The sequence below is a fragment of the Heterodontus francisci genome, chromosome 16, assembly GCF_036365525.1.
Source record: "Heterodontus francisci isolate sHetFra1 chromosome 16, sHetFra1.hap1, whole genome shotgun sequence".
NCBI classification, from domain to species: domain Eukaryota; kingdom Metazoa; phylum Chordata; class Chondrichthyes; order Heterodontiformes; family Heterodontidae; genus Heterodontus; species Heterodontus francisci.
In genome coordinates this window covers 82,563,177-82,586,251 of record NC_090386.1, presented here as the reverse complement: position 1 = coordinate 82,586,251, position 23,075 = coordinate 82,563,177, and the positions used below count along the sequence as shown (strand labels likewise).

General features: G+C 42.2%; 1 protein-coding gene across 1 annotated transcript in view; it reads right to left on the bottom strand.

The window, feature by feature from the left end:
* LOC137378259 (translocating chain-associated membrane protein 1-like 1) overlaps window positions 1-23,075 on the bottom strand; it is a 125,205-nt gene that overhangs the window by 100,831 nt on the left and 1,299 nt on the right. The gene's annotated exons all lie outside the window — the stretch shown is intronic.

Sequence of the window (23,075 nt, the reverse complement as noted above, 5' to 3'; positions counted from 1 at the left end):
CTGTTGGGCTCGGGTCGGGTTTTTTTTGTTTTGCAGACCCGAGCAGGCCTTTACCTCCAATACCTCTCTTCCATTGTCCAGCTATATGGGTCTGCCCTTGTTTGGTTGCATTCTTACCCATCTAATCATAGCATAGCACCTCCAGCAGTGGTTTATTTTCCATCCCCTGCATCATTACCTCTGGCATTCCTCAAGGATCCACCCTTGGCCCCTTCTCCTTTCTACCCTACATGCTGCCTCTTGGCAGCGTCTTCAGGAGACGCGGGGTCAGCTTCCACTGCACACTGAAGACACATAACTTCATTAAACTCTCTCATGCCCTCCAATCTGTATCAAATTGCTCGTCTGACATCTAGTGCTGGATGAGCCGCAATGTTAGTTAAACATAGGAACACCAAAGCAGTCATCTTCAGCCACCACCACAAACACTATATCTTAAGCACGGATTCCATTCACCTGCTAAAACATGACCTCAGGTGGAACCAGACTGTTAGCAACCTGGACATCCTATTTTACCCACAAAGAATTTTCCAACCACAACATCCTCTCCATCACAAAGCCACCTACTTACATCATGTCTCCACCAACATTCCATATAATTCTTTTTTTTGGGTGATTTCTTTAACCACATGGCCCATTTAATGTTTTTTGTACAGTTGCGCATGCGCAGTACTTTAAATGGGCTGCTTCACGGCCTCTGCCCATCTGCTCTTCAAACCATACCTCTGTCACCTCCAAAATTTGCTTTTCCTGTGCTCTTCTGGTGAGTCTCCCATCCCTTACCCTCTACAATTTTCAGTCTATCTAAAACTCTGTTGCCCATTTTTATTTTTTCATTGCTCACAACTTGAGAATCATCACCAACAATGCTGCATTTATTGCCCACCACTAGTTGCCCTAAAATGGCAGTGAAACAACAAAGTGGCTTGCTTGGCTACTTCAGAGGTCAATTAGTTCATTGCCGCACCAGTGCAGCAATGGAGTAGCATATAGGTCAGACCAGATAAGGACCGGAGGTTTCCTTCCCTAAGGACATGAGCGAACTAGCTGGGTTTTTACAACAATCCAAGAACTTCACGGTCACTTTTTTCAACAAAAAAAAAAATGGATTCAAACATCAAATTGCCAAGGGAAGGATTTATTGTACCTTCTGTGGATTATTCATCCAGGTCTCTGGATTACTCCCAGTGCCATGAGGATAGAGCAGATGAATGCGTGGCTGAAAAGATGGTGCAGAAGGGAGAGCTTCAGTTTCGTGGATCACTGGGTCTGTTTCTGGCAAAGGTGGGACCTGTACAAGTTAGATGGGTTGCACCTGAACCGGAATGGGACCAACATCCTTGCTGGGAGGTTTGCTATTGCTGTTTTTTGGGGGGGTTGGGGGGTTTAAACTAATTTGGCAGGGGAATGGGATACAGAGTGGAGGTACAGTAGGGGGCGATGCACAGTCATATATAGAAGAGAAACTGAGTCAGTCTGGAAGGCAGAGCAAGTATAGACCTGTTAAGGCACAAGTGAAAAATGCAAGGCTGGATTGCATCTATTTTAATGCAAGGAGTCTTACTAATAAGGCACATGGGATTATATATTGTTGCCATCACAGAGACATGGTTGAGGGAGCAGCAGGACTGGCAACTCAATATTCCAGGGTATAGAATCTTCAGGCATGACAGGGAAGGGTGTAAAAGAGGAGGTGGTATTGCACTGTTGATCAAGGAGTCAATTACTGCAGTAAGGAGGATGATATCTTAGAAGGTTCCTCCTATGAGGCCATATGGGTAGAACTTAAAAACAAAAAAGGAGGCAATCATTAGGCTGGGAGTGTACTATCAGCCTCCAAACAGACAGGGAGAGATAGAGGAACAGATATATAGGCAAATCTCTAGAGAGGTGTAAAAATAATAGGATAATAATAGGAGGGGATTTCAACTTACCTAATATCAACTGGGATAGTCTTAGTGCAAAAAGCTTAAAGGGGGCGGAATTCTTAAAATGCATACAGGAGAGCTTTTTGAGCCAGTACGTAGCAAGTCCTACAAGAGAAGGGGCAGTACTGGACCTAAACCTAGAGAATGAAGCTGGACAAGTGGTAGAAGTGTCAGTGGGGGAGTATTTCGGGGATAGTGACCATAACTAAGATTTAAAGTAGTTATGAAAAAGGACAAAGACAGGCCAGAAATAAAGGTGCTGAACGGGAAGGACGATTTCAATATGATAAAAGAGGATCTGGCCAAAGTGGACTGGGAGCAGCTACTTGTAGGAAAGTCTACATCAGACCTGTGGGAGTCAAAGAGGAAATAGTGAAGGTTCAGAGCCAACATGTACCCGTTAAGGTGAAGGGGAGGACCAACAAGTCCAGGGAACCCTGGATGTCAAGAGATATAGAGGATCGGATAAGGAAAAAAAAAAAGAGGGGCTTATGGCAAATTCGGAGTGCTGAAATCAGAGAAGGCACCAGGGGTGTATAGAAAGCGTAAGGGGGTACTTAAAAAAGTAATTAGGAGAGCAAAGAGGGGACATGAAAAAACACTGGTGGGCAAGATAAAGGAAAATCCTCAGGCGTTTTATAAGTATATTAAAAGGGCAAGAGGATAACCAGGGAAAGAGTGGGGCCCATTAGGGACCAAAGTGGCAATCTGTGTGTGGAGCCAGAGGACATAGGTGAGGTTTTAAATGATTACTTTTCATTTGTGTTCACAATGGAGAAGGACGATGTAGGTGTCGAGATCAGGGAGGGGGATTGTGATATACTTGAACATATTAGCATTGAAAGGGAGGAGGTATTAGCTGTTTTAGCAGGCTTAAAAGTGGATAAATCCCCAGGCCCAGATGAGATGTATCCCAGGCTGTTATGTGAGGCAAGGGAGGAGATAGCAGGGGCTGTGACACAAATTTTCAAATCCTCTCCAGCTACAGGAGAGGTACCGGAGGACAGCAAATTTTTTTTTTAATTCATTCATGGGATGTGAGCGTCGCTGGCCAGGCCAGCATTTATTGCCCACCCCTAATTGCCTTTGAGAAGGTGGTGAGCTGCCTTCTTGAACCGCTGCAGTCCATGGGAGGTAGGTACACCCACAGTTGTTAGGGAGTTCCAGGATTTTTACCCAGCAACATTGAAGGAACAGCAATAAAGTTCCAAGTCAGGATGGTGCATGACTTGGAGGGGAACTTGCAGGTGGTGGAGTTCCCATGCATTTGCTGCCCTTGTCCTTCTAGTTGGTAGAGGTCATGGGTTTGGAAGGTGCTGTCTAAGGAGCCTTTGTGCGTTGCTTCAGTGCATCGTGTAGATGGTACACACTGCTGCCACTGTGCGTCGGTGGTGGAGTGAGTGAATGTTTGTGGATGGGGTGCCAATCAAGTGGGCTGCTTTGTCCTGGATGGTGTCGAGCTTATTTGAGTGTTGTTGGAGATGCACCCATCCAGGCAAGTGGAGAATATTCCATCACACCCCTGACTTGTGCCTTGTAGATGGTGGACAGGCTCTGGGGAGTCAGGAGATGGGTTACTCGCCGCAGGATTTCTAGCCTCTGACTTTCTCTTGCTGCCACAGTATTTATATGACTAGTCCAGTTCAGTTTCTGGTCAATGGTAACCCCCAGGATGTTGATAGTGGGGGATTCAGCAATGGTAATGCCATTGAATGTCAAGACGAGATGGTTAGATTCTCTCTTGTTGGAGATGGTCATCGCCTGGCACTAGTGTGGCACGAATGTTACTTGCCACACATCAGCCCAAGCCTGGATATTGTCCAAGCCTTGCTGCATTTCTACACAGACTGCTTCAGTATTTGAGGAGTTGCGAATGGTGCTGAACATTGTGCAATCAGCGAACATCCCCACTTCTGACCTTATGATTGAAGGAAGATCATTGATGAAGCAGCTGAAGATGGTTGGGCCTCAGACACTACCCTGAGGAACTCCTGCAGTGATGTCCTGGAGCTCAGATGATTGACCTCCAACAACCACAACCATCTTCCTTTGCATTCGGTATGACTCCAACCAGCAGAGAGTTTCCCCCCCGATTCCCATTGACTCCAGTTTTGCTAAGGCTCATTGATGCCATACTCAGTCAAATGCTGCCTTGATGTCAAGGGCAGTCACTCTCACCTCACCTCTGGAGTTCAGCTCTTTTGTCCATGTTTGAACCAAGGCTGTAATGAGGTCAGGAGCTGAGTGGCCCTGGCAGAACCCAAACTGAGCGTCACTGAGCAGGTTATTGCTAAGCAAGTGCTGCTTGATGGCACTGTTGATGTCACCTTCCATCATGATTGAGAGTAGACTGCTGAGGCGGTAATTGGCCGGGTTGTACTTGTCCTGACTTTTGTGTACAGGACATACCTGGGAAATTTTTTTACATTGCCAGGTAGATGCCAGTGTTGTAGGTGTAATGGAACAGCTTGGCTAGCGGCACGGCAAGTTCTGGAGCACAGGTCTTCAGTACTATAACTCTCCTACAAATTGGTTGCTACAAGTTCGTCTCTACGTCATAGAAACAGTTAGATCACATTTGCAGCCTTACAAAGTCACCCTGCTCCCTTTTACAATAGCTCATCAGCATAATCAGATACTTATAATTATTATCTATATCTGATTTACAATGTTTGCAATTGCTGCTATTCAGGGGATACAAAAGCAACCCACACGAAGATCCTCTCTTCATTAGCGCTGTGTGCTTACAAAGCATTAAGGGAAGAATCAGATTAGAAAAAAAAAATTTAAGCATTATTATTGTCCCCCATTGGAGATATCCCTCAAGTAACTTTCTGGCAATGGAAAATTCACATCCACAAATAGGCATCTTACCAGCAGTGGTAGTTAATAGCTGCAGTGGTAAATTGAACTGAATTTTCCATCAGCTTATTGTAAAACTAATTCCTGGTTCATACTCTACGGAAATAATCACATGCTTGAACATTCTACTGGTCTTCCTCATTGCCAGCATACAACGCAATACTTTCAGTTTCCACTCCTCTACTTGAAGGTCCCAGGGACACAAGTACATCATTCCAATACCTATCCTGCATGTGTAAATTTAGTTAGATTGACTGGGATGAGGGAAAAATATCACTGTCAAGCCTGATTCTGTTGACATATGCACACTTCATGGCAGAGATTACTGGACAGTGAGCAGGAGAAGGAACTCTAATCATCTTTTCTTCTCTAGTTCAGGGGCATTGAACCTACTGTAGAATCCTACCATTTGAATAGTCGAAACCAGCAAAGAACAGAGATTGTGCATGGAATCTTCATAATCTGTATAAATCAGCATGAGAAATACATTTCTCTAAAGAGCCACCGACCATACTGTCACACTTTCCCAACATTTGAACAGTACTTTCCTTCCAACATTTTGAATGAAGCATTCATTGTGTAATTGTGTGGCATGTACCAGACGAAATGGAAAATTGCCCAGATATGTCCTGTTCCACCAAAAAGCAGGACAAATCCAATCCGGCCAATTACCATCCAATCAGTTTACTCTCGACCATTAGCAGAGTGATGGAAGGTGTTGTCGACATTGCTATTAAGCGACCTTACTCAGCAACAACCTGCTTATCAATGCTCAGTTGGGGTTTTGCCAGGACCAGTAAGCTCCAGATCTCATTACAACCTTGCTTCAAACATGAACACGAGATAACTTCCAAAGGGGAGGGGGAGAGTGACTTCCTTTGACATCAAGGCAACATTTGACTGAGTATAGCATCAAGGAGCCCTAACAAAATTGAAGTCAATGGGAAATCAGGGAGAAAACTCTCCACTGCTTGGAGTCATACCTAGCACAAAAGGAAGATAAAAGCAAAATACTGCGGATGCTGGAAATCTGAAACAAAAACAAGAAATGCTGGAATCACTCAGCAGGTCTGGCAGCATCTGTGGAAAGAGAAGCAGTTCCGAAGAAGGGTCACTGACCCGAAACAAAAGGAAGATGGTTGTGGTTGTTGCAGGCCAATCATCTCAGCCCCAGGACATTGCTGCAGGAGTTCCTCAGGGTAGCGCCATAGGCTAAACCATCTTCAGCTCCTTCATCAATGGCCTTCCCTCCATCGTAGGTCAGAAGTGGGGATGTTCACTGATGATGGTAATGTTCAGTACCAATCACAATTCCTCAGATACTAAAGCAAATCAGTCAGTGAATGGATGCAGCAAGACCTGGACAACATTCAGGCTTGGGCTGATAAGTGGTACAAATGTTACTTGCCACTTAAGTGCCAGGCAATGACCATCTCCAACAACAAATATCTAACCATTTCCCCTTGATGTTCAATGGCATCACCATTGCTGAATCCCACACCATCAACATTCCAGGAGTTACCACTGACCAGAAACTTAACTGGACCAGCCATATAAATATTGTGACTACAAGAGCAGGTCAGAGGCTGGGAATTCTGCGGCAACTAACTCGCCTCCTGACTCCCCAAAGCCTGTCCACCATCTGCAAGCCAGGGGTCAGGAATGTGGTGGAATACTTTCCACTTGTCTGGATAGGTGCAGCTTCAACATCACTTCAGAAGCTCAACACCATCCAGGACAAAGCAGCCACTTGATTGGGATCCCATCTACCACCTTCAACATTCACTCCTTCACCACTGTCGCACAGTGTATACTATGTACAAGATGCACTGCAGTAACTCACCAAGATTCCTTCGACAGCACCACCCAAAGCCGCAACCTCTACCACCGAGAAGGACAAGGGAAGCAGATGCATGGGAACACCACCATCTGCACGTTCCCCTCCAAGCCACACACCATCTGGACATGGAACTATATTGCCGTTCCTTCACTGTCACTGGGTCAAAATCCTGCAACTCCTTTCCTAACAGTGCTGTTGGTATACCTACACCCCAAGGCCTGCAGTGGTTCAAGAAGGCAGCTCACCACCACCATATTGAGGGACAATTAGGAATGGGCAATAAATGCTGGCCTAGCCAGCGACACCCACATCCCACAAACGAATAAACAAAAAAACTTGTATCCGTGTCAATAGAACCCATGTAAGAAAAGACCTGAGAAAGAGGGAGCTGCATCCATTTTAAAAAAAAGTTTGTCCAGTGAGTAGCAGAGGAATACAAACCAGAAAGGAGTCAGGTTCAATCCCCCATTTAAAGGCCAAGTCATTTATTTAGCTGCTAATGAACACCATTTTATTTTGCCCTGTAAATTGTACCATCAAGCCTGCAAAAATGGATTTACTCAGGTCAAAGGCCAGAATGCTGAATACACCACCCAGCTCCTCTGAGCAGTCAGCTGAGCTTAATAGATGATAAACGACCAGAGTGCAGAGAAAAAGGCTAAAAAAAGTCAATTTTTCCACGAATGCAAATTATACAACCATACTGCAATGTGCCCAGATTTTTTTTTTTTGAGGATGGAAGGGTAAGGCTATGGTGGAATTTAAAAACAAGGATGTTACTAGAATTTTCCCCAAATACAGCTGTTTTTGTTGACAGCAAATAATTTTATATATGAAAATAAAAATCGAAGGGCAACTTTTCATTATATGTTGGATACATACAACATCAGTTCTGAATGTATGCAACTGACTTCCTATTCTCACCACTGACTTAACTAATCCCTTTTGCTAGCCAATGTCGCAGCCCGAGCCAGGTTGTTTGCAGCTCGGCAACTTGGGCCACCCCAAATACTGTCATCAATAAAAGTATCTACTTCCATCCATCCATCCCATCTCACCTCTGCTGAAACCTGCATACCTGTCTTTGTCATCTCTAGTCTCCATTACTCCAATACTCTCATGGCCAGCCTATCATCCACCCTCTATAAACTGTAGAGCATTCAAAATCTGCAGGCTGTACACTATCCTGCGCCATCTCCCACTCACTAATTATGTCCTGTCCTCACTAACCAACATTTGCTCCCAGTCCCTCAACAGTACAAATTTAAAATCCTTCTTACTTTCCCCTTTTAGAATATCCCTGTAATCTCGTCCAGTCCAACAATGCCACCAAACTTTCCACTCCTGTTACGTTTCCCTGTTGTGCAACACCCCTCCCTTTGCCTCATCAATGGCAGCTGCACCTTCAGCCACCCTAGAGAATTCCCTTCCTCTCCATTTTCCTCTCTTCCTTTAGTATGTTTCGAATATTTTCAGCTGGCAATAGCTTTGGAAAGTCTCATGAACAAAAGGCTTCTTAGAGAGGCACAAGCTTCAGATGCAGAACGTTGTAAGAGACATTTTAAAACGTGGAAAATACTGTTGTATAGGGAAATATAATCCTTACTTTGCAAATATTGTAATTTATATTTTTATTCTGTTATAAACCTCTTCTCCAGTACCAAGTCCTGAACTTAGTGGAGAAAGCAAGATAGTGGCCAAATGGATTTTGAAAATTATTAACTAATTTCTTTGTTTTTCCTTTTTTTTTAAAAAAAAAAGGATCATTGGTAGCTATTTGCTGAATGCCTATTTTTGAACTGCGTAATTGTCATTTAGTAGTACAGAACTTGTGTATTGCCGAAAATAGAGACATGTTGTTGAAGCATTTCGACTTGCTCTCATCAGGACAATCCGCAAGAATAACTAATGTCAATCACCGTAAACTGGTGCATTCTCCATGGCAACGTCTCTACTAGAGTTCGCTTTCCAACCAATCAGCACTCTCTTCTCATGCAATATAAGTTGTTGTTTTCCCTTACACTGATTATTCTTGCGGATTGTCCTGATGAGTGCAAGACAAAAAACTTCAGCAATATGTCTCTATTTTTGGCAAAACTATGTAATTAGTGTATTTTTTGTTTCTACCTACTACTTAGCAGATGTCAAAATTTCCTGAACCGTTGTATTGTGATTGGTTGTCAATCATTGTATATGAAAGTCGAGGTCATTGGGTTTAAGTATGATGCAGAATTTTGTGTGAATTACAAAATGTACTAGATGCAAGATACACACAGATTTGAAATATATTGTAAACAGGACAGGTGTTGACTTGCCACTAAATATCATTATTCCACAACTGAGACTTGCCAGATAACTCAAGTTTCTCATATGAACAACTGCATGAGCAGAAAGACTTGCATTACATAGTGCCGAAGCATAGAAATCAAAAATACAGAAGGCAGCCATTTGGTCCATCTTGTCTATGCCAGCTAATTGAAAGAGCAATCCAAAACCAATCCTTCAATGTTTCAAAGCACTTCATATGCAACAAACTATTTTGAAGTGCAGTGTTATATAGGCAAAGTGACACAAGATCTCAAAAAACATTGAGTCAGATGACCATTGAATTGTTTTTGGTGGTCTTCAGATGGAATTTTGGTTTGGACATAAGGAAAATTCCCACTCTTATTTTAGTTGTGCCATGGGATCTTTCACAGCAGAAATTAATTGACGTACTTTAACATCTCATTTAAAGAACAGTACCTCTCACAATGGATCACTTCCTCAACGTTGCACTAGAATGTCTACCGAGATTATGTAAAGTGAGACTTGAACCCACAATCTTTTAACACAGAGGCTAGAGTACTACCACCTGAGTCAAGCTAACAGTACTGTTATCTGTGGAATTCTGACTTCAAAATATATGGTCATCTTCAGAGCTCTGATTGGGGAGGGAGATATTACTGTCTGGAAGGAAACATGAGAGAAAAGCAGGAAACTGGATATCCTCAGGAACAGGACATCACAGAACCAGAAAAAGGTATGGAAATGTCAATATCTACACAAGGACTAGACCAGAAATCACTGGTAGCATGGATTTTCCATCTCCTTTTAAATGGTGTGCATATATTCATAAAATTGAGCGTGACAGCTGCTGAATCTGGTCGCTCGTATTCAGTTACACACCAACTCCATTTTGCAGTTATTTGAAGCGTGGCAGAAGACACATTTCGAACTTTTTTTCATTTTATCACATACAATATTTAGAACTACTCTAAAGTAGAAAACTGAATAACCGTGAGTGAGTCACAAAATTATAACTTAACAGGGGGATTCAAATTATGTCAAACCAACAAGCAAGACGCACTTTTTAAAAAAATAAACATCACCTTAGCCCGAGATCTGATTACAGCATGTAACTTGCATCCAAGACCATTTGATTTTAATATTTATGGGATTTCGATAATCTTTGAGATCAGGAAGACTTTTTTTTAAATGATTGTCACCTGTATATTAGTTCCATGAGGGTGCTGACTCTGGAGAGTATCAAAACCATAATTTCACACTAATGGAGACGTTCCGACAGCATTCTGTTTCTGCAACAGTAACATTACAACCAAGGCCTGAGACCAAGACTGTAATTGAATCACAGGACTCATTAACTTTTGTAAGCTGCACTGGCCTGTTATTGAACCCCAAATATAGATCATGACTTTGTAATTCACTGGCTTTCTTTTAGTCTTAAACCCTAAAGCTTTTCTTTAGTCTGATGCAATTACGTAGAGAATTGTCACCAGGAAACAATTAGAAACAAGTGACTTCATCAGCATAAAGGATAAGAGCAAAGGTTAAGTGGTTCATCACACTCAAATACAGAAGTGATTACTTTCATTTATAAATAGATTATGGAATAGGATAAGAGCAGTTTATTCCATTTTCATGGGAGGGTATCAGGGGAACAGGGTAGTGATGTACCATGGCAGACCCCTTAGACAGTGCGTGATGTTGTCATTGAGGGAGTTAAGGAAGGAAAAATAGCCAACACAAGTACTCCATGAATTGTGTTGAAATTGCTATGAAGTAAAAAAAAAACATGAATCTTTGTACGCTGAACACTCAATATATTCAACCAAAGCACAGAAGAAACAAAGTCAACAGAATGCTGAGTTACGAGGAAAGATTGGGGAAAGTTGGACTTGCCGGCATTGAAGAGGTGATCTTAAATAGGTATAGAAGATAGTTAACAGATTAGCAAAGATAAATCTATCAAATTACTTAATCTGACTTTCATGTGCAACAGTTCACAATGGAACAAACTGCCTTAAAGGGTGGTAGAGGCAGGAACCCTCAACATTTAAGAAGTATTTAGATGAGCACTTGAAACCCCATAGCATACAAGGTCACGGGCTAAGTGCTGGAAAATGGGATTAGAATAGATAACTGATGGCTGGTACGGACACGATGGGCCAAAGGGCCTGTTTCTGTGCTGTATAACTCTATGACTCTATGACAATGCAAGAGAACTGTGAGACAATCAAGTACATTTTCAGCACAAGGGTTCCTGGATAGTGACCAGAAGTGGAACCCAAGAAGAAATTTATCTCCCTAATCAGAAGACACAAGATCAAATGCAGCAGTTTCTGCCCCAAATGATCTAAAAGGCCCATGATTCAACCTGGTCTCTTTCAACTCTGGCTCATCACCAAGTGCTCGTGCAATTAAATCACTCAAAATGCAATATTTTTCTTTAAAAAAGTTACTGCAGCAGACTGCTAAACCAGATGACCTCACATCCTTCTTGACAGCAAGAAACAATACGTAGCCTTCTATTGCATCGGTCACTAGACAGTCTAGGGGGAGAAACACACTGCACACAGGCACAAGTGAGCAGCAGCAGTCTAATTTATTCCACCCAGAACAGTTGGTTATATGTTGTAGACACAATTCTCGATTCTTTGAAACTGTAAGCTTCGATGCAGAAGTCAAATTTCAACAGAAACATTTAAAAAGTACTTCCATGAACATTCCAGAAGTTCTTGTAAAGAACTATAAACATTGTTAGGAACTGGCCTCAGTTTCACAGACTATCTTTTCACCTCTGACACAAATTGGTCAGAATCCAACTCAGAATATCTGTATTAAAATTCTTGTAGTGAAAGGCAATGGAAATGGGTAAAACTGATATTGGGCAAACTACCCAAACTGGCAATCTCAAAGGCAATATAGATGGCTGATACGGAAAACGTCAAAATGTTATGCTGTTGCAGGAGGCAGGACAGAATGTGGTGCTGGCTTTGCTTATCACTGGGAAACATCTGATGCTAATATTGGGTGCTTAATAGTGCACCTAATGTGCATTTTGTTATTTAATAGGCAAAGTATGAGTGGCCACTTGCACCTAATTTATTGCTGTTCAATGTTTAGGAAATTGAGCCAGCCATTCACAATTTAACAGATAGAGTATGCACAAATCAACAAGTAATGGGAGGGATGATACTTTCCACAATGACTGATTGAACAAATAAAAGATCAATCAATCAAGGATGAGGAGTCCAAAATCTACAAATGAAACAAACTGACCAAATTACTCAAAATAGTTTGAAAACCCTTTTGGCTGTCATCTGGTTTCTCCAGGTTAGAGTCCGAGTTATACAGCACAGAAGCAGGCCCTTCGGCCCATCGTGTCTGTGCCGGCCATCAAGCACCTAACAATTCTAATCCCATTTTCCAGCACTTGGCCCGTAGCCTTGTATGCTATGGCATTTCAAGTGCTAAATACTTGTTAAATGTTGTGAGGGTTCCTGCCTCTACCACCTGTCCAGGCAGTGCGTTCCAGATTCCAACCACCCTCTGGGTGAAATTTTTTTTCCTCAAAACCCCCTGCACCTTACCTTAAATCTATGCCTCCTGATTACTGACCCTCCACTAAGGGAAAAAGTTTCTTCCTATCTAACCTATCAATGCCCCTCATAATTTTGTATACCTCAATCATGTCCCCCCTCAGCCTTCTCTGCTCCAAGGAAAACAACCCCAGCCTTTCCAGTCTCTTTTCATAGCTGAAATGCTCCAGCCCAGTCAACATCCTGGTGAATCTCCTCTGCACCCTCTCCAGTGCAATCACATCCTTCCTATAGTGTGGTGACCAGAACTGTACACAGTACTCCAGCTGTGGCCTAACTAGCATTTTATACAGCTCAATCATAACCTCCCTCCTCTTCTATTCTATGCCTCGGCTAATAAAAGCAAGTATCCCATATGCCTTCCGAATCACCTTGTCTACCTGTGCTGCTGCCTTCAGTGATCTATGAACAAGTACACCAAGGTCCCTCTGACCTTCTGTACTTCCTAGGGTCCTACCATCCACTGTATATCCCCTTGCCTTGTTAGTCCTCCCAAAATGCATCACCTCACACTTCAGGATTAAATTCCATTTGCCACTGCTCCGCCCATCTTACCAGCCCATCTATATGGTCTTGTAGTCTAAGGCTTTCCTCCTCACTATTTATGACACCATCAATTTTCGTGTCATCTGCAAACTTACTGATCATACCTCCTATATTCACGTCTAAATCATTAATGTACATTACAAACAGCAAGGGTCCCAGCACCAATCCCTGTGGTACACCACTGGTTACAGGCTTCCATTCGCAAAAACAACCCTCGACCATCACCCTCTGCCACGAAGCCAATTTTGGATCCAATCTGCCAAATTGCCCTGGATCCCATGGGCTCTTATCGCCTTAACCAATCTCCCAAGCGGGACTTCATCAAAAGCCTTACTGAAGTCCATGTAGACAACATCAACTGCTTTACCCTCATCTACGCATCTAGTCAACTCCTCGAAAAATTCAATCAAGTTAGATAGACACGATCTCCCCCGACAAAGCCGTGCTGACTATCCTTGATTATTCCCTGCCTCTGCAAGTGGAGATTAATCCTGTCCCTCAGAATTTTTTCCAATAGTTTCTCAACCACTGATGTTAGACTCACCGGCCTGTAATTACCTGGTCTATCCCTGCTACCCTTCTTGAATAATGGTATCACATTCACTGTCCTCCAGTCCTCTGGCACCTTTCCTGTGGCCAGAGAGGATCTGAAAATTTGTGTCAGAGCCTCTGCTATCTCCTCCCTTGCCTCACACAACAGCCTGGGATACATTTCATCTGGTTGAGCACTTGTGCATTTTCTGTGCTTCAAATGCCTCTAATAACATTTTCTGTCAGTGGCTGGTCATTTTCAGAGTTCTGAAGCTTAAGGTTCATAAGGCTTTCTACAGCAATCAATATCTCAGTTCAAGCTCTAGTAAGATGGCTAGCTATAGCTCCCTGCACGAGTCAGCATGCCTCTGTGCAAGTCATATATGGAAACAGCATGCACTATGGCTGCATCCCATCTGAAACTATATAAAACCACCAACGTTCAAAGTAAGAAGTTATTTTTTTTTTTAAAAACAATTGACAGGAAGACTGTAAGCTGCAGTTCTTTCAGCAATGGTAGACTGTAGCTGAGGAATGACAACAATGAAAAGCCAATAGTGAATACTTCAATAGTAACAGAATTGTTTTTGTATAAAACATCAACAATTTTTAAACTCTTTCAGGTAACTCTATTCAAGAGTTTTTATTTATAGAACTACATCATGTGCAGAGATTTATTAACTATTATGTGAAGGGAACAAATTTCATCTACCTGCAATGGATAAGAGAAAACACTAAATTTGCACAAAACAATTGAAAAACATTTACATCACCATTTCTCACAAATTCCTATCCAAATTATTTCAGTGGCCATGTGCACACGACAATCTTGCACTACCTTAACCTCAATTCTAAGAAATACTTCAGGAAATTAGATATCTATATGTGAACGTAACATGGAATCACCAAAATAACAGTGACAAAGCAACTTTTTCCTTGTTTTCTGGACAACTGGAGAAAAAATTATGACATAGTCCCAGAATGAGACCCTCTGGATCAGGGATGATGATATCAAAGCCTCAAAAGGAAAAAAGTGTTCCAGTGCTTTTTCTTACGTCTGGATAATAGCCTATTCATTACCACGTGCAAACTGAGTAGCTGAGAACCAAAAATCTCACTTCAATGTTCAAAATAATTTAAAATATTGGCTAGTGTTGAAATTGCAGAATCAATTAGACTGTGAGCAATGCCCAAAATGAAGCCTTCAAAACTACGAAACAATGCAACAGGTAACTTATGAAAACGACTGGCCTTATTTCCACCATACCCCACTGCCCCACGAAAACCAATTCCTCTGATTCCTGCTGGGGTACAATTCAATAAGCATCAGGTTCTCTCCAGCATTTCACCCTTGTGCCACTTTTCATGTGTGAGCTCAAACAGTAAACTTTGGCAGTCCACTTAACTATATAAAACACCAAACAGCCACACACACATTTTGCAGCAGATATCACCTATTGTCATCACAGGTGGAAACCCTGGCTGATTTCTCCCTGCATAACAGAACTCATCCATCTTCTAATATGCCGCTACATCTAATATAAATTTTCCAAAAATGTCTGTAAAAATACCATTACTAACTTCACACGTCCTACCCAACTGTTTACAAATGTTTATGCACTATAAATGCTGGGGTCAATAATGAGAATATTCTCAGCATTTCCAGTTACTACATCACAATGGTTCAGTCACACTTGCATCAGTACACTTTCCTTTTCCGTGTCGTAAGCTTTAAATTATTGAAGTTTGAACAGTACAAATATAATAGCAATTCCACATGGTCCTGGTGAGACAGGGTTAATCTGTAAAACTGAACACATAACATACACTCAATGAAAATGGGTAATGTCAGGGCAGGTTTAGGAGTTCAGTAACCATGGCAACACTCTATTTTTGTTGACATGGATAAGTACTTTTAATTGTGAAAACAGTGTTTTATGCTTCACGCTGTGGAAGACAGGTCAATTGACAAATCACAAATGAAACAACAAGCACATCCCGGTGGGAACGTCCAGCGAGGCCATACTGGCAGAACATAGAAATAAGAAAAGGGTGATCACCTTGATGGGATAATACTATAGGCCCCCCAGTAGTCAGAGGGAAGTGGAGGAGCATATATGTAGGGAAATGACAGATAGGTGTAGGAATTATAGGGTTGTAATAGTAGGTGATTTTAACTTCCCTAATATTGACTGGGACTGCCTTCGTGCTAAGGGATCAGATGGGGAAGAATTTAAGCGTGTCCAGGATAGTTTTCTGAAGCAGTATGTGGATGGTCCTACTAGAGAAGGGGCTACACTCGACCTCCTCTTAGGAAATGAGGATGGGCAGGTAGCTGATGTGTCAGTGGGGGAGCACTTTGGAACTGTAAATCTGAGTTCTTTTTGCATTCAGTCTGGTTCAGTAAATATACTGAGTCGGATGTGTAGGTAAAATCAATTACTTTATTTGCGCATTTAGCCGGCTGACTTACTCTAATACAACGACACTGACTCCACCCAGAGTCTGTCTGGTCCACCAGAGTAAGTGAAGTTTTTGATACAGGTACTACTGTTTATACATCAAGATTCATGCTACACCTCCTTGTTTAACCAATCAGTGCGGTACAATTCGACTTCACCCACGTGGTAACATGCAGTACATCTGTTACTGAGGTTAACAATACACTCCATTCTCAATACATAATTGTTACTAATAAAATATTGTTTTGTACCAGCAAGATAAAAGAAAGCTGACAAGCAAGCTAATTAGCAAGAGCATAGGAATCATCAATAAACATCCTAGCCTCACTCCCTACATTGATCATGAGTTCTGTCTCTACCTTGTGACAAGTAATTGTGGCGCATCCTGCTATCTCTATTAGGTGTACATTCCTGAGTGTTTCCTGCAGTCTGCAGTTACCCAAAGCAGGGTAGTATATACTGATAAGAGCGGCCCTACATTCCTTTTCACTCACACCGGGATGGACATCATTTGATTCACAGGAGTCCATTTGTTCCAAACCACAGGGAGTCACACAATCAGGCCATAAAGAACAGATGTCGTTTTAATTACTGGTGTCGGCTATTCTTTGCAATCTCACACTCTCAGACTTTACTTTTAACTATCTCATTGTGGTTTCTGCCACTTAAAATCAAAGCTCAGCAAAGCTACTATTCCTAACTTGGCTATATTTCCCATTAAGCATAGTGCCATGCCTTTCTGCTCACTTCCACAGAACCAGTGACCATAACTCTATTAGCTTCAAGATAGTTATGGAAAAGGATAGATCTGGTCCTCAGGTTGAAGTCCTAAATGGGGGGAAGGCTAATTTCGATGGCATCAGACAGGAACGCTCAAAAGTTGAATGGGAGAGGCTGTTTACAGGTAAAGGGACGTCTGGCAAGTGGGAGGCTTTTAAAAGTGAGATAGGAAGAGTTCAGGGCCGGCATGTTCCTGTTAGATGGAAGGGCAAGGCTGACAAGTTTAGGGAACCTTGGTTGACGAGGGATATTGAGGGCCTGGTCAGGACAAAGAAGGAGGCATATGTCAGGTATAGGCAGCTAGGATCGAGCGAGTCCCTCAAGGAGTATAGGGGATGTAGGACTACACTTGAGGAAATTAGGAGGGCAAAAAGGGGCCATGAGATTTCTCTGGCAGATAAGATAAAGCAGAATCCTAAAAGATTCTATAAGTATATTAAGAGGAAAAGGGTAGCTAGGGAGAGAGTAGGTCCCCTTAAGGATCAGTGTGGCAATCTATGTGTGGAGCCACAGGAAATGGGCGAGGTCTTAAATGAATATTTCTCGTCCGTATTTACCATGGAGAAGGTCATGGAAGCTAGTGAGTTCAAGGGAGGGAACACTGATAGCATGGAGCATATCAACATTATAAAGGAGGGGGTGTTGGAGGTTTTGAAGTGCATTAATGTGGATAAATCCCCAGGGCCTGACCAGGTGTATCCTAGGATGCTATGGGAAGCAAGGGAGGAGATTGCTGGGGCCCTGGCAGAGATTTTTGTATCATCGTTAGCCACGGGTGAGGTACCGGAAGACTGGAGGATAGCTAATGTTGTGCCTTTATTTAAGGAGGGCAGCAGGGATAAGCCAGGGAACTACAAGCCGCTGAGCCTTACATCAGTGGTGGGAAAGTTATCGGAAGGGATTCTGAGATGCAGGATTTATTTGCATCTGGAAAGGCATGGTCTGATTAGGGATAGTCAGCATAGCTTTATGCGTGGGAAATCATGTCTCACAAATTTGATTGAGTTTTTCGAGGAGGTGACCAAGAGGACTGACGAGGGCAGGGCGATGGACGTTGTCTACATGGACTTTAGCAAGGCCTTTGACAAGGTCCCGCATGGTAGGCTGGTCCAGAAAGTTCGAACACATGGGATTCAGGGTGAGCTAGCAAATTGGATACAAAATTGGCTTGGAGATAGGAGGCAGAGGGTGGTAGTGGAGGATTGTTTTTCAGATTGGAGGCCGGTGACCAGTGGTGTGCCGCAGGGATCGGTGCTGGGCCCTCTGTTGTTTGTCATATATATTAATGACTTGGATGTGAATGTAAGGGGCATGATTAGTAAGTTTGCAAATGACACCAAAATTGGTGGTATAGTGGACAGTGAAGACGGTTGTCTAAGGTTACAACAGGTTATAGATCAATTGGGAAAGTGGGCAAGGGAGTGGCAAATGGAATTTAATGCAGACAAGTGTGAAATGATGCATTTTGGGAGGTTAAACCAGGGCAGGACATATACAGTGAATGGCAGGGCCCTGGGGAGTGTTGTTGAGCAGAGAGACCTTGGGGTGCAAGTACATAGTTCCCTGAAAGTGGCAGCACAGATAGACAGGGTGAAGAAGGCGTATGGCATGCTTGCCTTCATCGGCCGAGGCATTGAGTACAAGAGTTGGGACGTCATGTTACAGTTGTACATAACGTTGGTTAGGCCGCATTTGGAGTACTGTGTGCAGTTCTGGTCGCCGCACTACAGGAAAGATGTGATTAAGCTAGAGGGGGTGCAGAAAAGATTCACCAGGATGTTGCCTGGTTTGGAGGGCTTGAGTTATAAAGAGAGATTGGATAGGCTGGGTCTGTTTTCCCTGGAGTGAAGGAGGCCGAGAGGGGACATGAAAGAGGTATATAAAATTATGAGAGGCATAGATAGCCAGAGTCTGTTTCCCATGGTAGGGTGACTAAAACTAGAGGGCATAGATTTAAGGTGAGAGGGAGGAGGTTTAAAGGGGATCAAAGGGGTAAATTTTTCACACAAAGAATAGTGGGTATCTGGAATGAGCTGCCTGAGGAGGTGGTGGAGGCAGGAACAGTAGCGACATTTAAGAGGCATCTGGACAGGTACCTGAATGAGCAAGGCATAGAGGGAATTAATGCAGGCAGGTGAGATTAGTATAGATAGGCATTATGGTCGGCATGGACGCGGTGGGCCGAAGGGCCTGTTTCTATGCTGTACGACTCTATGACTCTAAGAAAACAGCAAATGGGTCAGAAGGAACTAGGAACTTGAAGGGAATCAAAAAGGACAGAGTAAACTAGGAGAAACTTAGCAAGTAACATGAGAAAGTGAAATGGTGAACTCAAAGGAGAATCAGAATCGAGACAAAGTTGGAGGCAGCAACAGCCAGAATTTTGAAAAAAAAAGATGCAAATTTTATTGGCATTTTGAGTGACGAAAATCGTCCTGGCATCACTTAGTTCAAATTCACTTTCCAATCTTTTCTACTTATTTCCCAGGTTCCTGCTTCAAAATAATATATTTCAATGAAGTCTCATCTCCATTCTGGACTTGAAAGCTTATGCTAATATAACTTCAACTCCAGCCCTTTGCACTTGTGATTAATATTGTATCCCTTTTCTACACCCATTCCCAATGTCAGCATATCCTATTGTACAGTGACCAAACTGAACACACTAAATATGGTCTGACCAATACCAAGTACTATATTCCACATTTTAAAAAACTGATTCACCATGGACATGCCACACAAGTGCGAAGCAATTACCTCTGAGAGCCTAGCCATCTCCCTTTGATTTTCAGTGGTATTCTATGTTCTATTACCATCACTGCATACCCCACCATCAACATCCTCAGGTCACCATTGATCAGAAACTCAATGGACCAGCCACATAAATGTCCGACTATTATAGGTCAGAGGCTGGGTATTCTGCAGTGAACGGCCCACTTCCTGACTCCCCAAAGCCTCTCCACCATTTACGAAGACTGAGTCAGGAGTGTGATGGAATATTTTCCACTTACAGCTGCTACAACACTCAAAGAGCTCAAAACCACCCAGGACAAAGTAGTTACTGGTTCAGTATGCCATCTACTAGCCTAAGTATCCAACTGGCACTGTAAAGTTACAGTGTGTACTACCTACAAGATTCATTGCAACAACCCACCACAGCATCTTCAGCCTCACTTCCCAAACTCCACCTCGGACATGTGCAGCTGGTGCACGGGAACACCATCAACTCCAGGATCCCCAAGTCACACACCATCCTCACTTGGACATACATCATGATTCCTTCATCATCACAGTGTTAAAATCCTGAATCTCCCAACAACATTGAGAGAGCAACTTCACCACATGGACTACATAGGAACAAAAAGGAGACCCATCAAAACTTTTCAAAGGGCAACTAGGGATGGACAATATATGTTGACCATGCCAGAGATGCCAACATCCTGAAAATGAATTTAAAAATATTGGAAGGGTCTGCTATGACACTAAACGCCTTGCTAGGTCTTCATATGCTAATTCTATTCATGGCATATGTGCGACCAAAATCAGTTTGTAGTTATCATGGAAAATGGACAGTATGAGATTCCAAAACACCAGTAAAATCTGTGGAAAATCTAGCATAACAGAATTTGACTAAGCTTGTTCAACTAATTAAAAATGATCGAATTACAACAAAAAATGGCATTTGACTTTCTCAGTCACCACTCAACTGCTTGTGACTTATTTTTGTCAATGTATATGCAATACTGACATTTATCAATGTTAAATTTCACATGCCACTTGTCTACCCCATTGTAAACTCAATCCAAATCCTTTCATACATCTTTCACTATATGTTTGACTTTATTCTCTCCCTACTTTTATGTCATTGGTATCCAGGCAATTTATCAACATGGGTTCAAACTAGACCACTTAACTATCCCCAGTAAGTTATACAGTTTTCAGGCATACTTGGATTAATCCAGTCCCATACTGTGCTCTAGATTCCTGTAGTTTTCAAGTTAATTTCCTCACAACATTTTATAAGTATTCAGATGAGCACTTGAAACGCCATAGCATGCAAGGCTATGGGCCAAGTGTTGGAAAATGGGATTAGAATAGATAGGTTCTTGATGGCTGGCACAGACACGATGGGCCGAAGGGCCTGTTTCTGTGCCGTATAACTATGACTAATTGAGAGTTTTCATGGAGGGCTTGCATCAAAAGCTTTCATTAATACAAACAGCTATCTCATTGGAAATGCCAGTACTTTACCTTATAATATGCTCAAAACAAAGTTAGTGAGCTAGAACTTCCCATGCTACATTGCTATAGAGAGCACTTCCTCCATCCCGTCCCTTAGAATAGACTCCCATTTTACTTCCTATTGACATTAATACTACTAAGGGGCTAAGCACAACCCAGATGCATTCATTGGAGACAGCAGCTTACAAGTCAGCCTCTTTCCAGTTCAAGATAAAGGGAATTTGCATTTATATGAAACTCTTTCACAAACTCAGGATGTTGCAAAGCACTTTACAGCCACTGAATTACTTCTGAAGTGTTATCACTGTTGTTTTGTAGGCAAGCGTAGCAGCTGATGTGCACACAGCAAAGTTCCAGAAAAAGCAATGAAACCAAAGATTTGTTTCGGTAGTGTTGGCTGACAGATGTTAAATGTTGGCCAGAATATTGGGAGAACTTCCTGCTCTTTGGAGAAAAGGTGCCATGCGGTCTTTCACATCTATCTGATAATGCAAGACCTCAGTTTAACTTCTCATCCAAAAGACGCACAGCACCTCCGACAATACAGTACCCATGACTATTGCACTGTATTGTCAGTATCGTTACAGTTTAAAGTTCTGAAAAGATCTTCAAGATCACAATCTTCTGATTCAGAGGAGAGTCCACCACTGAGGTAAGTTGACATTTAGTGTTCTACTGTGGCAACCCCATAACCCAAGTAACAGATGAAAAGTGAGAAGAGCAAAAACATAACACATTCAAGTCTGTTTTTCTAAAATACAAAATAAGTTTGTGGTTTTTCTCATTCATTCTTGGGAAGTGAGCATTGCTGGCAAAGCCAGCATTTATTACCCATCTATTGCTGCCTTTGAGCAGATGGGGGTGAGCCTGCCACCTTCTTGAACCACTGCAGTCCACATGGTGTAAGTATGCCCACAGTGTTGTTCGGGAGGGAGTTCCAGGATTTTGACACAGCAACTACCTACTATATCGTAAACAATTCCCAACATACATTGCTCATCTCCTTCCCCACTAAAAAAGTATTATTTAGTCAAAGCAAAAGTTAGTGACTTCTCAAGAGAATCTAACTATAGTTAAGCCTAACTTGTAAATAAGGATATGCACTGCATTCTGAATTCCCCAGTTAGGATGCAACTCAGAGTATCCTGTCTATTCAAATCATAATACAGTTTCTAACGAGCAAACTTCTATAATTAGGTCCAAGACATCAGATACATGACATATAAAACATCAACCAATGTTGATCAATAATGCTGTATATTTTAATTTAGAGGTTATGGGATAAAATGGGGCATTAAACTGGGAACAAAACTTAAGGTCTGCAAGGAAATATTTAACATGGTTGGACCAATTGCAGTTACTACAGCAAAAAACTTAAATCTCTTCCATCCAAGTTGCTTTAAAAACATTGTGAAAATTCAATGGTGGCATAAGAGACACTGAGGCTCTCAGAAGAGCAAATATGCCAGGCATAGAGGCAATGATAGTAAAGGCACAGCTGAGGTGGGCTAGCCACATCAGGCATCTGGACTAAGAAAATATGATCAACTAAATCTTGGCAAATGCTCCTGGGTTGGTCAGTTCAAAAGATAAGCATTGCCTAAAGACCAATATTTAAAAAGTGCAGCATCTCAACTGACACATGCTTGACACTTGTGACAAAAGATGACTCATGATGGCACAGCAAAGCTTGAAGCAAGTCATATCCAGCTAGCTGTAGAAAAAACAGCACAAAGAAAATCAAGGAAAGATTAGCCCTTAGGTTGTCTGGTAATATGTTCTGTGTGAAAAAACATTCCTCACTAAAATCAGACTTCATAGTCATATGAAAACTTACAACCTGTATTTATTGGAGGAATCAAAAGCTGTCATTATCAATAACAATTGACAAATTATCAGATCATAATATAACTTCAAAGGCAACCAGCAGGCAACAAATAGTCTGTCCAGGTAACATCTGTGTTAAACTCTGCTTCTCAGTCAGTTATACAGCACAGAAAGA